A 14,347-nucleotide genomic window follows, 5' to 3' on the forward strand; every position below is an offset into this window, starting at 1 on the left:
TGAGCCATCAATGAGTCATAATCTTTTTGGCAATAAAGTGCCTTGCCTTGATGTTGATGGCTGCTGACTGATCAGGGTGGTGGTTGCTGAAGTTTGGGGTGACTGTGACAATTTCCTAAAATAAGACAGTGATGAAATTTGCCACATCGCTGTAGCATGTGATGTTGTTTAATAGCATTTTACCCACAGTAGAACTTCTTTAAAAATTGGAATAAATCCTCTCAAACCTTGCTGCTGCTTTAGCAACTAAGTTTATGTAAACTCTAAATCCATTTTTGTCATTTCAACAATGTTCACAAAATCTTCATCAGGAGTTAGATTCCATCTCAATGAAACCACTTTCTTTGCTCCTCTATAAGAAGCAACTTTTCATTCATTAAAATTTTATCCTGAGATTGTGGCAATTCAGTGACATCTTCAGGCTCCACATTTAATTCTAGTTCTCTTACTATTTCCACCACAGCTGCGGTTGCTTCCTTTACTGAAGGCTTGAACCTCTCAAAGTCATCCAGGAGGGTTAGAATCAACTTCTTTCAAACTGCTGTTCACGTTGATATTTTGATTTCTTCCTTTGAATCCAAATGTTCTTAATGGCATCTAGCATGGTGAGTCCTTTCCAGAGGGTTTTTAATTTATCTTTCTCAGATTCCTGAGAGGACTCTTTGTCTATGGCAGCTATAGCCTTACAAAAGGTATTTCTTAAATAATCAGACTTAAAAGTTGAAATGATTCCTTGATCTATGGGCTGCAAAATGGATGTTGGTGTTGGCAGACATGAAAACAACATTAATTTCCTTCCACATCTTCATCACAGCTCTTGGGTGGCTAGGTGCATTGTCAATGAGTAGTAATATTTTGAAAGGAATATGTTCTTTTCTGAGCAGTAGATCTCAACAGTGGACTTAAAATATTCAGTAAACCATACTGTAAACAGATGTGCTGTTGTCCAGGCTTTGTTGTTCTATTTATAGAAAACAGGCAGAGTAGATTTAGCATCATTCTTAAGGGCCCTAGGATTTTCAGAATAGTAAATGAGCATTGGCTTCAATTTAAAGCAAAGAACTGCATTAGCCCCTAATAAGAGAGTCAGCCTGTCCTTTGAAGCTTTAAAGCCAGTCATTTCCTTCTCCTCTCTAGCTATGGAAGTCCTATATAGCATCTTCTTTCAATAGAAGGTTGCTTCAGCTATGGTGAAAACCTGTCATTTAAGGTAGCTGTCTTCCTCAATGATCTTAGCTAGGTCTTCTGAAGGACTTTTTAAAGCTTGTATATCAGCCCTCGCTGCTTCACCATGCACTTCCAAGTTACAGAGACAGTGTCTTTCCTTAAACCTCAAGAACATATGCTAATATCACACTTTTCTTCCTCACCTCTCTCAGCCTTCAGAGAACTGAAGAGAGTTAGAAACCTTCTGTGGGTTAAGCTTTGGCTTCAGGAAATATTGTGGGTGATTTGCTCTTCAATCCAGACCACTCAAACGTTCTCCATTCAGCAATGAAGGTGTTTTGCTTTTTTATTATTTGTGTGTTCACTGGACTAGCAATTTTAATATGCTTTAATAATTTTTCCTTTATATTCATAATTGGACTGTTTGGCTCAAGAGGCCAGCTTTTGGCTTGTCTTGGCTTCCAACATGCCTTCCTCATTCAGCTTAATCATTTATAGCTTCTGATTTAAAGTGAGAGATGTATCGCTTCTCAACCTTTTGGCTAAGATCAAGTGTAAAGCGAGAGATGTGACCTGAACTGTTAGAGGCCATTGTAGAGTTAATTAGACTAAATTCAATATTGTCATGTCCCAGGGAGTAGGAAAACCAAAGGAGAGGGAGTGAGACAGAGGAACAGCTAGTGGGTGGAGCAATTAGAAACACACATTTATCTATTAAGTTTGCCGTCTTAAATGGGTGTGGTTCTTGGAGCCCCAAAATAGTTACAGTAGTAACATTGAAGAATACTGATCAACATAACAGGTATAAAAATAATAATCATAAAGTTTGAACTATTGCAAGAATTACCAAAATGTGACACAGAGACATGAAGTGAGCATATGCTGCTGGAAAATGGTGCCGTTAGATTTGTTCAATGCAGGCTTACCACAAATCTTCAATTTGTAAAAACACACAGTATCTGCAAAGCACAATAAAGTGAAGCAAAATAGAATGAAGTATGCCTCATCCTACATACAGTTAGATAGGAGGAATAAGTTCAAGAGATCTCTTATATAGCACATTGACTAGAGTTAATGATGATATATTGTATTCTTGAAAAACGTAAAGATAGTGGATAAGTGTTCTTGCCACAAAATGATAGCTATATAAGGTAATGCTTTTGTTAATTAGCTAGATTTAACTGTTTCACAATTTTTATATACTTCAAACATCATATTGTACATGACAAATGCACAATAAAAATAAAAAAAATAGTGAGCAACTACTGGGCTCAAAGCATTGTGCGTGGTGACAAGAGAGTTTCAAACACAAGAAATAAGGCTTTTATACTTTAAACAATGTGATTGATTATCATTTATTCAGAGGCTCATAAGCACAGTGTGACCTAAAATGCAGATGCATGAGTTTGATGGGCACTATGGCTGCTCTGAACCTTTCAGTTTTGATGATTCCAAGGAGACTATAAATGTGTGTGATACATGTGTAGTGGCAGTGGTGGGAGGCACATTAGATGGATGGGCAGGCAGAGTAATTTTCCCTTCTGTAGAATTTCATAACAAATTGTTTGCAGCAATAAAACCCCAGCAGTAAACTGATACAAACATCAAAGCAATTATTTCTTTTGTAGCAAAGAAAGCCGAGGACCTTGTAAACATGTGCTTTCAAACACTTCTTGCTGTCTAGGTGAGTTTTTATGGAAAGACTGACTGCCAAGTGGATGAGAAGAACAAGAGGAATGGAATAGTAGTTATTACTTTATGTAAGGAATAAAGACAGTTCTGCTGCTCCTTTTTGCTTGCTTTCATAACAAAGAGCCATCATGCCAGCTATCTGCAGAGGGCCAAAACCTGGGTTTAGCATGTTCAAACACACCTCAAATGCCACTGCACTATTATTTCCGATGTCAGGGTTCTCAGTTGTCTCAACCCCTAGTTAATTATTTCCACTGGCTTACCACTTCTACCACCACAACTGTATACTGTCATGTCCCTAAATAGCTCCCCGGTAAAGACATCCCCACGAATCTACCAAAATAATAAAGATTTGGGTAGGATGTTCATATAAGAGATATTATGAGCATATTTTATTAGTAGTGTTAAAGTAACGATTTTTTTCACTTCTAGCTGCCCAGTAACTCTGTTTCCCTCACATTTAAAGTACTGGTTATCTCTGGTGGAAAGGCTTTTGCCTAAGGCTATAGCTTTGGAGTTATCAGGGTAGTACTTCATTCTGAAACTGCAATATTATGATACATACCAGTGCAGCTGGACATGGTAGTACACAGTTACAGTCCCAGCTTCATGGGAGGCTGAAGTGGGAGGATTGCTTGATCCCAGGAATTCAAGGCCAGCCTGGGCAACATAGCAAGCTTCTGCCTTTTCTTAAAAATACATACCAGTGGCATGGGCATTGCATAGCATCAAAACACTAGGCCACATGTCCATGAAGAGAAAATTATCACCCTACTTAAGTAAAATGTACCTTTATTGACTTTCATTTATAACATCTCCCAACCTGTTCATATAAATATATTTATCATTTTAGGTATCTGTGGTAGGTGACATTAAGAAAATCTTAAGTCAGTTAAAAGATAAAGTTGTGGGGCAGAGCAAAAGTAGAATCCAGAGAAGTAGAAAGAATTAGATGATATGGGCCACACAGAGCATGATAAGGAGTTTACTTTTAAGAGTAATAGGGAAATCATGGAAACATTTTAAATTGAGGATGTCATTGTCAACTGTGAAGGATCTAAGACTACTCTACTTGGTAACAACCTACACAGTCTCAAGTTTTCTGGCAGAGGACATGAGACTCATGAGTTAGAGACAAATGACTTTATTACTCATGGAAGAACAAACAGCATGAGTATCAGCATATCTGTGTCAATTCCCCTTGCCTCTAAGTCCCACAACTTGAATAGGCCCAAGTCGATGACTATGTACACGGTTAAATTATAGAAGAGAAAACCAGAGCTGGGGGAACCCAAATCTTTTATCATGAGCAATAAGCACGTCTGCCATTTGTTTCCAAAGTGACTTTATTTTTAAAGTGCTGAACAGTAAGCATACTTGCTGTTTGCTCTGGAAGGAGACATTATCTTCCAAGACTGTTGGAAAACCTACACTTTGCTCTGGATGGTGACACTATCTTTATTTTCAAAGGCTGTTCACTATTTAAAAATTCTTGAAAGGGTAGTCGAGAACAAATAATTCCCTGCTTGCAAAATGTGTACAAATGTGGAAGCTATGGAGAATTATTTCCCCAAAATATCTATTCCTTGTTTATAAACTGTTTTGATTTATGGAGAAGTTTTCCTACTGGAATTTTCCTACCAGTAGGCAACTATGTTGGCTTAGTTGACCCACAGAGAATGGGACGAAACACATTCAATATTTTCTTTTAAAACATTTAATTAAGGCTAATATCAGCAGAACTCAAACCAATAACCTCAACCATACCCTCTGTGTTAGACATAACCAGATGAACAAACTACATAAACAAGGGGGTCTGCTTCTGAAAGTCAGGCGGTTATTTCTTTAAGTTTCTGTATTAACTTTTTCTACTTCTGAAGCACTAATGCAAGTATAGTAGAATGTATCTGTGGTTATGCAGACTCTACCATGGCTTACAACAAAGAAGTAGAGTGCAATCCATAGCTACCCTGGTCAGTGACTTAAGTGTGACCTGAATGTCTTCTGAAGCTGAAGTGGTAACATTGATCACTTCAGGTAAAGTCAAGGACAAGTTTCATGTCATCTTTTAAAATTGGCTGATCACATGATAAGGATAACAACTTACAGGGTGTATGTAAGTAACAAGTCATTTATTTCTCTAGGAAACTTCTCCAAGTAAGCATCTTTGGCTTTATTTTAGAGAGATCATCACAATTGTCTGAAGACTACATGATTTACTAGCGGTGTTTCTCTAAATCCTTGGAGTTCTCTTACTCCATCTCTAAGGTGCTAGTTACCACATTTTCTGGATGTAGGAAAACACCAACTATTTTTGTCTTAAAAATAATATCTTGGCTACATGTGAAGAATGGACTGGAGGTTAGCATCAGTAGAAACATGCGGCCAACAGGGAATATTTGGCAGGCTAGAGATAATGTTGGCATGCACTAGATGTGCAAATGGAAAGAAGTGGACAAGTTCTGGATAAATTCTAGAGGAAGAGCATCTAGAATTTGTTGAGGGGTGGGATGTAATAGAACAAAAGGAATGAAGAATGACTCCTAAATTTATGACTTGAGCAACTCAGTATATTCCCTGAGATATGGAAGACTGGAGAGAGGAGCAAGCTAGAAGGTAATCAAAAGCCGTGTGTTGAACACAACTTACCACAGGGCAGACCTATCTTGCTCAACCCTAGATCTTTCCAAAAATATTATAGTGGAAGTTCCCAAAGCAAATGCAACTTTAAGATCCTCTTACTGGGTTAGGCAAATGAAACCGACAAGAATGAGAAATACAAAGAAGATTCTCTTTCTCTCCCCCACCCCTGAAAAGTATATGGCACATGGACTTAAATGTGTTTAATCATTTCTTTCTAACACCAGCCCTAATGCCATGGCTCAATAATTTGTTTGATTTTGTGTCTCACCTTTATTAGCCTTTTTGCTCAAGGATAGAATGTTTTGTTGGTTGTATAGAGTGACTGGGACATTCCAATTATTATGGATGCCCTTAACTTACAATAAGTGTTCAAGTGAGCTATCAATGCACAGCAATCATATTCATTTGTTCTTGTGAACAACTGACAATAACAGCTAAAACCAAAGATCATAATTACCATGTTCAAGTTATTTTCTGAAGTTATTAAGACTACTTCTGCATAATAAAATATTATAAGAGAAAAAGGAGTTTATGTTTATAAAAGTGGTAAGGTCTGGGGTTTTTCTGTATTTCCAATAATTCTATTTATAATAATATTTTAAAAAGAGTGAATACACTCTTTTTATAATAATACACACTATACAAAATTGGGAAACAAGTACATGTATGTATGTATTTATATATAGAAACATATATATATGTGTGTGTGTGTGTGTGTATATATATATATATAAATTTGTTAATAGTGGTTAAGTAGGGAGACTAGAAATTAGGAATGACTGGGTAGGAGGAGATATCCACTTTTTGCTTAACAGCTAATGACATTGGGGTTTTCTTATCCTGAACATTTGTTATAACACACAAAACAAAACAAAACAAAACCAAATTTAAAACTTATAGTGTTTTATAATAACAAGTGAAACAAAGAAACAAATAAAAAAGGTAAATATTGCTGATTCATACAGCTGCACAGGATGTACACTATATAAATCAGGGGACAACTTTCACACAATGTGAATAAGGCCCTCTGGAGCTGTACAGTGGATTACCCACAAAACTGTACAGCTCATTGGGCAGCTAGTTCTTCTGATCATTTAAGCAAGTGATTTGTACTGAAACTGAAATAAATTATGTGTAAGAGAGGAGTACACATGATGATTGATTTTAAGGAAATAATAGTTAAGGAATGACTTGAATAAGCTTCATATTCCTTTTAAGGTTCTTTGTAACCTATGAAAACTGAAACAAATCAAAATGTCACATTTAAACTTCATGTATCCATAATTTGCAGAACAAACCTCATGTCACATTTGTTGCTTCATTGACATAATTTATTGGAAATGGGGGAGAACAACCTTCAAGGACATCCATCATAGTGGTTGACACTAGGAAAGGAGAACGCAGGAAAGAATTGGATATCAACATGTCCTGGAAGACGTTTGACCAATTGACACATGCCTGCCCATCTCTCCTTTCACCTCCTTTTTTCCTGCCCTCATCTCTTCCATTCTGAGGTTCACATATGTCCCTTAGGGCAGAACATATCAGACTCTGAGGTGGGCACCTGTATGGTGGAGTATGTGTGTGCACAAGTGTGTGTGAAGTGGGGGAAGACACGAAAGGGGTGTATAGTTTGAAAAATCTTCCAGATAATTCTGATATTTTCACCCCCGCATCCCACTTTTTGCCCTCACTCATCCCCATCGAGAACCCTATATGTGTTATGTTTTTAAGAGAGTTAGCTAACAACCAGTCCACAGAGTTAGCAAATGACAAAGCTGGCAGAAAATTTTGAACCACAGCTCTTCATTTTTTGGGTTACTTCGCTATGTTATTTCATTTTGACTCTGGAATAAAGTCCATTAAACTGTGAATTTTCCATCTGTGTACACCACAAATCACAATATCCTTCATCATAGAACAAAAAGATAAAATCTTGCCACCGGTATTTGACTAATAGCTCCTGTTATGGTGACCTGATTTGAAAAAGACTGTGGCCTTGACGTTTTCTATGGATAAAATTTGTTCTGTAACCCTTTATTTAGCAAAGATTCGTTCCATTTAAAAAAAGTAACATTAATTTAATGTTAAGAAAATGGCATAGAACAAACATACAATTTAGGATTAAGACATGTTTATTTTCATGATGTAATTTTACCTAGAGAGTTTGTATCTAAAGGCAGTAGGATAATTACTTATAGAAGCAATATTTTAATGCTGTATAAAGATAAGGCTTTGGCTAATACTCAGATTTAGGTAAAAGTTAAATATGCAATTAGCTCTGTTTTATCTTTTTAATCCAAATAAACATTTTAAAGATTTGATACTACATTTTAAGTTGGTAGAAAAAATATGTAATTAGCTCTGTTTTATATTTTTCATCTAAATAAATATTTCAAAGAACTGATATTACATTCGAGGATTAAGTTCTGGGGTATACCGAATAAGATATTTAGAAAGTACTTTTAAGTATTTTGTCTGTTGGGACCACTGCATTCTTTGCACTGGGCATTATTTTATTATAGGCACGGGGGACCAGGATAACAAAGAACGATGAGAAATTAGGAGATAAAAAGAAAAGAAAAAGACGATGGGGAGAAAAGAGACAAAGGAAATGAGTGAGAAAGAATTAGAAAGTCTTTGAAGAGAAATAAACAAGGAGGGTGTTGGATGGACACAAAATACAGGGTAGGCCAGGCACAGTGACTCATGCTTGTAATCTCAGCAATTTGGGAGGCCGAGGTGGGAGGACTGCTTGAGACCAGCCTGGGCAACATTGTGAGACCACTATAAAAAAATAAAAATAAAAAATTAGCTGGGCATAGTGGTGCATGCCTGTAGTCCCAGCTATTCCAGAAGCTGAGGTGGGAGGATTGCTTGAGCCCAGGAGGTGGAGGCTGCAGTGAGCTGTGATCACCGCACTTCACTCCAGCTTGGGCAACAAGAACAAAACTCCATCTTAATAAATAAATAAATAAATAAAAATTGCACAATAAACCAATGAACTAGGGCAGAATAGAGGGCAAAAAAAAAAAACAAAAAAAAAATGAAGACACACAATGAAGCTGAATTTTAATCTGTGACAAAGAGCTATGTGGAGATAGGAAAAAAAAGTTTCTGACCCATTTAACTTTTAAAAAAGGAAGAGTTAGGGCTAATGGAAACTTGGATTACTGCAGCATTTAAACATAATTTCTAGAACAGAGTATTAATATTTTATTATTATCATCTTCTGACTCCCTCTCTGATTCCATATATTGTGGAGTCTGAAGGATCTCTGTATCCTTAAGAAGTCTTTCAAAAGCACCATTAGTAACTTAGTAAAAATTAGTAAAGCCTGTTGCAGGAAAATAAGCAATATTTTAATTTCAGCTTTAATAGGTGGTTCTTCAGATTTTCCCAGTTAAGTAAGGCAACAGAGTAACAGCACCATTTCTACGTGTTTATTTATATCCCTTGTCTGCGCGGCTCAGCCAAAATGCCACTTCTTTATGAAAACTTTCCCCGATCTTTCCCTTCTAGAGGGAATTTATCCTTTTTCCTTCATAGCATTTTATCCCAATGATGATACTCTCTACCATTATTGTAGCTATAGGTTTGTTATATTTCTCCTATAACCATTCACATATATAACCAAATATATAAATATTTATATATAACCTACAATGGTAGAATCTGTACAAACGAACAAGTATTTATTAATGAATAAAGAAATGGATTCCTAATTTCTCCAAATGCAAGCCAGAGAGAATGTATTGGCATCTATTTTAAAAACTGCTGTTGTTTATGTAAAATCTGACTTACTGAAAGGCTTAGTACATTTTTTCCCTCTTTAGGAGGTGTGTGGATATGTGCGTGTGCATGCACATGCATGCATGACTATTTTGAATAGGTTTATTTGATTTGTAAAGAGTGAGTAATTTCAAATTCAGTTTGAAATATTTCCATGATGCCAGTCTGCTTTCTCAAGGGAGATAGACTTCTACTACTCAAAGTGAAAATGTAAAAACGTCTGTATCTTATGGGAAATGGTGTTTCCTTGAGGTAGCATACTTTTCTGCTTGCAGGTAACATGAAGAAATGGTTAAGATCTTTGTGCAGTAAGACGGAAGTCCAAATCTCCCACTCTGCCACTCTGGATTACCCAATTTTGATAATTTTAGTTTCCTGTTTGCAAAATGGAGAAAATATTCATGATTATTTTATAGGATTGTTCTGAGGATTAAATAAGATGTAAAGTACTAAGCAAAGTACATGGACCAGAGAAAACACAGTGTTAATGTTAGGTATAGTAACATCTACAGAGCTGTAGTTCCAAATGCCCCCTTTTTGGAAATTTCTTTCCACTCTAATATGCATGGTTACTTCCTTATTTGTTCAATGTGTCCTTACCCTTTGACCAAAGCTAATTGGTTAAAAAATGGACTTCACCCTAAGCTAGGTCAATATAAGTTTATTCTTTGGGAATGGGAATTTGACATCAAGAGAATAATTTTTTTTCTCATTTTGAATTGCTAGCCCTGTAATGTAGACATGGGAGCTATCATGCACATGGATTTTGCACATTACCTAGACAAAATGAGAAAACTAATCTTCAGCAGCAGAGAGAAGAAAAAAGTGGCAGGTTATTGGGCCCTGGTTAAAGATGGTGGATTGAACATACATATTAACCCCACTATTTCCTGAAACCCTCAAAAAACACTGTAAAGGAGTTAAAAGAAGGCATACATACATAGAGAAAAAAAATTCCTGAACAAGACGAAGGAGGTACATTTCTTCTCATTCCTCCCACTAAGTACAGCTAAATGCCTGGGACATTAGATACAAAACAAATTGAGAAGACTTTGAAAGGTGGAGTGAAGATAGACTGGCTAGGAATTTCAGGACTCTAGATAAGACACAGTGGTAAATTTCCTGGGTTTTCTTTTTGCCTCATATATGCTTGTATTTCTGTGTGGTGGAAAAGCCATCAACCTGGAAATGTGAATAATCACAGCCAAAAAGGAAAATTTAAGAAAAGCCTGTGTTTTTTTTTTTTTTCTAGGCAAAACCAAAAAGTAGGCAGTATACCAGTAAAGTTCTAGACAACAATTACTCTAGTGTAATCAAACATCATAGAGAAAAGTGTGGCCCCTCCTATACCCCCAGCAACAAAGGCCTGGTGGGAAGCCTAGGATTCCTCCCTTGCCCAGTTATGATGAGGTTCCCTCCCCAGCTTGCTGTGTTTCCCAGAAGGCCAAGGGGAGCTGACACTTTAATCCCCAACTGGTCATGTTAGTACAGAACATATGGGGAGCATGGACCTCCATTCCCATCCAGCGATAACCAACTGCTCCTCCTTCTCCCTGCCATGGTGGTGTTACTGAAGGCTGAGTGGGAAACTAGGACCTTTACCTGCTTCCAGAGGTGACAAGGCCACCCCATGGTGGCAGTGGAGGCCACACAGAAGGAAGTAGTAAGTGCCCCTCACTCTTCCAGCCAGGGTTATGTCAGCAGAGGCTTATTGAGAGCCAGAACAACACCTGCACTCAGTGGCAACTAGGAGCCCTTCTTCCCCTTCCCCAGGTATAAATTAAGGCTGAGTGGGGAACTTAGACTTCCACATTTCTTTCTCTTTTTTTTTATTTTTGAGACAATGTCTCACTCTGTCACCCAGGCTAGAGTACAGTGGCACAATTCCAGCTCACTGTAATCTCTACTACCCAAACTCAAGTGATCCTCCCACCTCAGTCTCCTATTTGGACTACAGGTGTGCACACTACACTGGCTAATTAAATTTTTTTTTTCTTTTTTTTGTAGAGCTGAGGTCTCTCTATGTTGCCAGGCTGGTCTTGAACTCCTGGGCTCAAGTGATCCATCTTCTTTGGCCTCCCACAGTGCTGGGATTACAGGTGTGAGCCACCATGCTGGGCCAAGACCTTCCACATTCTATTTCCACCTGGCAGTAATATGGTGTAAGGCCTAAAATTAAGGTCAAGTATTAAGTGTGATCTTAACATTTGTTGAAACCAGAAGGGCCTCAATTGGCCTAACCACATGTTCCCCTCCCCCTGCTCCTGCAGATAAGGCCCTCTAGCCCAACAATCTCCCCTTCAAGAGGATCAGGTGAAGTTCCTGCTTATCCCTGAGTAGTGGCTTTCAATTCCAGCCCTTGGAATTATTCAAACAAGTCAATCATATCCTCTCACAGGAACCAGGGGGCACCCCACTCTCTTGATACTACCAAGCTTTCCTTCCACAGTCCCTGGTTGTTCATTCTGTCTTTGAGTGCAATATCAGTGTGACCTGGTATAGTGTAGTATGTGGTGTCCTCCTTCACAGGCTGTGGGTACATGTGACTAATAAATTGCTATCAATTTCATCTGTCTAGTGTTGGGTGTCATGTGTTCAGCCATCTCTATGGCTCTAGGCAGGAATCTCTCCCTTACCAACAAGGTGAATAGAAGGTCATTAAAACAGGAACAAAACAGCATTATCCTACCCAAACTGGAGCAATGTAGAAAAAGAAAAAAAACAACAACAAAAACAGTTAAAGTTTAAAATAGATCTCAAGTCTTATAAAGTAACACACAAATCTTCAGGTTTCAATACAAAGCAATGCATCATTCCAAAAACCAGGAAGATCACAAATGGAATGAAAAAGACAATCCATAAATTCCAACACTGTGATGACACAGATATTAGAGTTATCTGATAGGATTTTGAAGCAGCCATCATAAAAATGCTCCAGCAAACAATTGTAAATACACTTGAAACAAATTTTAAAAAACCAGAAAATCTCAGTGAAGAAATAAAAAATATAAAGAGGGAATAAATGGACATTCTAGAACTGAAAAAAAAAATACAATAAACAAAATGAAAACTCAGAGAATGAGTTTCACAACAGAATAGAGAGAACAGATAAAAAACATCTGTGATTTTGAAAGAACAATAAAAATTACCCAGTCTGGAACAGGGAAAAAATACGCTTTGAAAAAAAAAAAGAAAACAGACTTGCAGGGAACTGAACCTCACACCTTACACAAAAATTAACACACAGTGAACTATCTATTTAAATGTAAAATATAAAACTCTCAAACTTTTAGAAGAAAGCATATGAGAAAATATTCAGGATTTAGGACTTGGTGAAGTTCTTAGACTTGACAGCAAAGCATGACACACAGATGCAAAAAAATTGGTAAGTTAGATTTTCCCCAAATTAAAATCTTTCTCTACAAAAGACCCCGTTAAGTGGATGAAGAACAAGGTGCAGATTGGGAGAATGGAATATGTGTATTACATGTTACACACCTGGGTATCAAACTCATATCTAGAATATATAAAGAATTCTTAAAAGTTTACAATAAAACAATGACAACAACAAATAACGATTCAATTAGAACATGGAAAAGAGACATGATCAGACATTTCACGGGAGGATGTATAAATAACAAGCACAGGAAAAGATGTTTCACATCACTAGCTATGAAGGAAATGCAAATGAAGACTAATGAGATATCATTATACATGTTAATATGATTAACATAAAAAATAGTGGCAACGCCAAATGCTATAAGAATCTGGGAAAACTAAATCTTCCATACATTGCTGGTGAGAACGTAAAATGATACAGCCACTCTGGAAAAGAGTTTGGCAGCTTCTTATAAAATTAAACATTCAACTACCATATGACTCAATAATCATGCTTGCAACTGAACTCAGGTCTGGCCATTCATCACTTGAAAGCCAAAACTCAAGAGACAAGCTTTGGTGAAAAGGAAAGTTAGCCATATTTTGGAAGCTGGTAACCTGGGGGAGGCAGTGAACTCATGTTCAAAGACCACTTCTCTGATTTGTGTCTCTGCATTAGGGGTTTTTAAGAGGAAATTGGGGGAAGTACAAATGATGATCAAAGCATTCTAGTAAAATGTGCACAGTCTCAGACAGTTAGTTAATTATTGCTTTTTAGGTCAATGTCTGGTAACCTTCTGCAGGCACCTCAGGCTATTCTTTTCAGGCCAGCCATCCCATTTCCAGAGTTGTTGGTCAGCATATTTTCTTTTATCTTTGTTGAAGGTCCAGTTTTCCTAAGGCTGTTTTTAATGAATAATCTACAAACTCAAACAAAGTAGTAATCATTTTCAAGCAAATGAGCTTTTCTCGGACATGAAGTCAGTACTGTTACATGCTTGTGGGCATTTATCACAGAGAAATAAAATTTTATGTTACAAAAACCTATACAAGAATGGTTACAGCAGCTTAATTTGTAATCACCCTAAACTATAAAAAAAAATTCTTCAATAAATATGTGGTTAATCAAACTGTAGCACACTCACAGCATAAAATAATTTTTTTCTTTGTTTTTAGGCTAATACATGGGAAAACTGAAGACTAAATATGATATATTGGATTCGTTTGTTCTCTTTCATTACAAAAAATCTTTTAAGTTCTCTAACTTAAAATTTCACATTAAGTAGTAAAAGTTCATTTTACATTACAAGAAGACTTGGTGTTAAGGAATTTGCAGTAAAAATATATAAAATTCTCATATATTAAAATATATTCTTGAGATCCAAGTCTACTAAACACTGTGAATAACTAGAAAAATGATTTCCAGCCCTCCTTTTAGTCTTCTAGTAATTAAAATGCACATCAAAATGTAAAACAATGTCCAAAATCACACAAGAAATAAGTGGAAGAATGGGAATTGTGTCTCTATTTATCTTGTTCCAGAGCCAAGGTCTTAACTGGCATTGTGCATAGAAAGCCTGCAACTTGAGACCTAACCCACTCCAGAGAAGATTTTCCATTGGCCCATTTTCATTTTGGGTAAAGCAAAGCAGCTACATCTTGTCTTCCCCTAATT

Source organism: Mandrillus leucophaeus, unplaced genomic scaffold, assembly GCF_000951045.1.
Source record: "Mandrillus leucophaeus isolate KB7577 unplaced genomic scaffold, Mleu.le_1.0 Scaffold802, whole genome shotgun sequence".
NCBI classification, from domain to species: Eukaryota; Metazoa; Chordata; class Mammalia; order Primates; family Cercopithecidae; genus Mandrillus; species Mandrillus leucophaeus.